This window comes from Acanthisitta chloris, unplaced genomic scaffold (assembly GCF_000695815.1).
Source record: "Acanthisitta chloris isolate BGI_N310 unplaced genomic scaffold, ASM69581v1 scaffold1038, whole genome shotgun sequence".
In the NCBI taxonomy this organism is placed as follows: domain Eukaryota; kingdom Metazoa; phylum Chordata; class Aves; order Passeriformes; family Acanthisittidae; genus Acanthisitta; species Acanthisitta chloris.
The window spans coordinates 78,635-83,049 of record NW_008687371.1 but is presented as its reverse complement, the minus strand read 5'-3'; positions in this window follow the sequence as shown (position 1 = coordinate 83,049).

Genomic DNA, 4,415 nt, shown 5'->3' with positions numbered 1-4,415 from the left:
CTGAACCGTAGCAAATCTGTAGCAGTAAAATGGAACAAAAGGCATGAGGATTAAGGCAACTTAGGATGTGCTACAGTAGCGACAGTTCTGTCACATACCTGTACATCACCCACTTTTACAACTTTGAATGTAGAAAAAGTGATTGAAATTAATTCTTTCCTTTACATTGCAGTAAGACATGAAATGACAGATAACCTACATTGAGAGGAAGTCTGAATAGCAAGTCTATGCCACCGTGTACAGTAGCTTCATGGTGTAAGGCAGAGACAGTCACACCAGAAACAGACACACAATTGCAGCATATTTCATCCATAATACTTGCTCTGAAGTGACCCAAGATCAGCAGTGCTGATGGAGCAGGTATATGAAAAGAGCAACATGCATGATTTGTCAATACTGTGCTTTGAAAAATACTTTGCAGCTGCTGTGTATCCGTACATACACCTGCATTGACTTCTCAACCACAGTTTAGGTTGAGTTTAGCAATGCCACTGTTGGTTTAACATGGTTTAGCCCCAGATGGCAACTACATACAATACAGCTGCTCATTCGCTTTCCTCTTCCTACTCTCCATCATGAGATGGAGAGGAGAATCAAGGGAAGGAAAAAAGTTATAACTTGTGGGCTGAGATAAGAACAGTCTAATAATTGAAATAAAGTGAAATATACTGATAATTGTAGTAAAAAGGGGAGAGTGAAAACCCAAGAAAAGAAGTGATGCACAATACAATTACACACCACCCCCTGACCAATGCCTATCCTGTCCCTGAGCCGCAGTTGGCACCATTCCAGGTAACTCCTCCTCTTTATATACTGTGTATGCTGTTCTATGCTACAGAATATCCCTTTGACCAGTTTGGATCAGCTGCCCTGGCCATGCTTCCTCCCTGCTTCTTGTGCACCTGCTCACTGACAGAGCATGAGACACTGAGGAGCCTTGATTTAGGGCAAGCACAGCTCAGCAACAACCATGACATCCATGTGTTACCAGTGTTCTCATACTGAATCCAAAGCACGGCATTTCTTACTACCAGGTACTAAGAAGAAAAACTATCACAGCCAAAACCAGGACACAGCTGTAACATAAACACAAACTGGGGAATTCTTGGGGGTACAAAGCAGTAGGCAAATGGATCGTTTTCCTTCTGTTGTGAGCTTGCAATCTCTTGCTCGTGCTACTGTTTGGTTTGGAGACCTTGACAGGCAGATTTGGTCCCTGTTGCCCTTAAATTCAGATGACTCATAGAGAAATAATCACATGGTGCTGCAGGAAGAGGTTGCTTCTGTCTAAGACATCACTACCTTTTTACTGTTGCTGTAATGGAAGGTAAAACCCAACCCATTATGTGTGATGTTTGTAATCTTAACAGCTCATGCAGCATCACTGATGCTTTTGTCAGAAGGTGTGATTAGTCACATTTCTGCTGCTTGTTTCCTGTACAACCTAAAAATTTTCTAGTGTAAGCTTTTATTTTTTAGCAGCAAGGAAGCAGTTCAGAATTTACCTCAGTGATTGTGAACTCTAACCTGATTTTTGTGCCTGTGCTCAGGTGGGAAATTGGAGACCCAACTGCAGCCCAGCCCAGCTAGGTAACCCTTGTTAATGAGTTTGGGGGCTTGCATTACATCTGGTTCCAGCTAGCTGCCAAAGTGTCCAGGGCAATGGGAAAGCTTTGATGCTGCTGGCATTCAGATTGAGGGGATTAATACTGCTGTTGCTTTGCACATGGGTGACATACTCTTCTTTCAGATTGCAGTGTTAGTATGGGTGGGATGATGCAAATTGGGAATGAGTTACTTCATCCCTCACAGTCCTTGTTTGCTTCAAAGCTGCTGCTTGGCCAAATAACAAAATAATAAAATGTAATAAATATGTTTCATCATAATTCCTCCCCCCAAAAAAAAGGGGTTTCAGCCATTCTACGTAGCAGCGGCTTTGCCGTGAGTGCTAGGTCTGGAGTACCTGTTTTGCTACTGCCACTTGGGAGGCAGCTGCTTCCTCTCATCTGAATTTAGTGACTTGTAGCTGTCCATGCAAGCTCTTGAAAGAGGCTGAGGTGATTACTGTGAATGCTTAACAGTTTAGACTTAACTTGCAGGACAGTCTGCCCAGTAGCACTGATTGGAGAAGAGGGAAACACATACTGGACTTGAAGGAAATCCATAAAAAGGCTGGGGTTGGCTAACTTCTTTTAGAATTTGCAGAGACAAGCACAGTGTCCAGTGGGAGAATGCCAAAGGTACATAAGCAGCACTGCCATTTCTTTACCAAGACATTTTTTCTCATCCTTATCAAGATTACTTTGTGCTTGTTTTAGAGCTTCATACTTTGTTGAAGGAATGTGAGGAAATGTTGATGTATAACAAGAAGCACCAATTTTTTTCCCCTTAATATGCATCAGCAAAACTGATGTATTTCACTGCTTGCGTTGTTGTCAGAACCTGGGATGGTGAAACTGAAGATGCATGGTTATTCTGTTTATCTCTTCATTGAAAGATTCATTTAATGCTTTGTTCTGTGGCCTTTATGACAGCATAGCTGTTATGTGCTGCTTCTGTAATAAAGCTAGGCCTAAAGTTTTTCAAGGCTGTGAAAGGAGTAGAAGGGAAAGAAGGATTATATTCCTAGAATTTTGCTTAGACTTCTCATGAAACACCAGGCAATGTTAACTGATTTTCTCATCCTCATGAGAATGGAGGTCTTCACTGCAGACCTTATTATAAGTAGCCTGCCAGTGTCTAAAGGGGATCTACAAGAAAGCCAGAGTGATAGGACAAGGGGGAATGGCTTCAGACTGAAAAAAAAAGTGAGTTTAGCTTGGATATTAGGAAGAAATGATTTACTCTGAGGGTGGTGAGGGCACTGGAACAGGTTGCCCAGCGAAGTGATAGATGCCCCATCCTTGGTACTGTTCCCAGCCAGGCTGGATGGGGCTTTCAGCAAGGTGCTCCTGCTGATGGCCAGGGGGGTTGGAACTAGATGATCTTCGGGGTCCCTTTCAACCCAAACCATCCTATGAGTCTCACATAATTTTAGCTGTCCTAGCAATAAACTGCAAAATTACTAGTCATTTTTGGAGTAGGGAGTTTATACCTGGGAGAAAACTTACACGAAGACTGTTGATATTTTTTCCCCCAGCTTTGCAGAGATCCAGAGAAGAAGTTAGGTGTGAGGAGTTTATGGGATGGACATAAATTGACTTGTGGATATGTTAATTTTTAATATCTGTTGGGTTTATTTTTTTTGGTGTGTGCGCACATACGTATTTTGATTACGCCTTTAGTAAGACTGTGCTGCCTTAACTGTGGGCTGGAGAGGAAAGCCAAAACCTCCTCTATGTGTTAAGTTTACCGTGTTTGTGTGGCTTTCTTGGAGCGTTTTGTTCAGCAACTCGGCGCAAGCTCAAACCGTAGTCATAAAATAACCGCAGCCATGAAAACACGCTGCTTTAAAAACAAACGAGCTGCTTGTCTAGCAGGTGAGCACTTGATGCTCTAATCTGTTAACCAGACATCATTAAGGAAGTGAGGAACAGACAAAATAAGACCACACGTCACGCGTGACGGGACGATCGGGAGGAGCTGAGCCCTCTCGGCCCCACCAGGCTGCTCCAACTCGCCGCTAGGTGGTGCCCTCGCCCAGCCGCACGGGGACACACGGGGGACACTGCGGACACGGGGGGACACTGGGGGGACACCGGGGGGACACTGGGGGGACACCGGGACAGGCTGTGAGCCCCGTGTCGCTGCGCTGTTGGAGGGCGCGGGCAGCGCCGCGTTCGCTTGGCGCATAGGGAAAGCCTGTTGTGTGCTCGCCCCGCAGCAGGTCACTGCGGTTAGTGAACGCGTTTAAAAAGGTGTTTCTTTTCAGTTTTGCCAAGTCTCCTTGCAAGCAGCAAGCGTGGCGTGCGGCTTCAGGAGATGGCTGGTGCTGAGAGGGAAGGCTGGGTAGTTTGCTCTTCAAAAAAACATCCCTAACGGAAAGCATCCCTAACCCAAACCCTCCGGTGGTCCCCTCAGCAGAGGTGTTACTGCGGTTGGCACGAAGGTTCATCACTCCGCCCCCGCTGAGAGATATGAATCCTGCTGGAGTGAAGTGGGTGCAGTATTGCGAGGGAGCTGTGAAGTCGTTCCCATTGTTGCAGCTCTTCTCTGGCTCGAGGGCTACATATTCCAGGCTGTCTCCAAGCAGCTGTGTCTGTAGCTTGCCTGTTCCAGAGCCGCTGGATTCTCACATTCAGATGCTTGTGGTAATGCTGCTGCTTGGTGAAGTGCTGCTGTAACAAGCTAGGCACCCTGCTGTCTTCAAATAGCTGAAAAAACACAGCCTCCCGATTATGTGACACAGAATGGGCTCTGGGAAATGTGGAATCATCCTTTTATTGAATTGTATGCTAGTTTTCCAATGCTGTTGA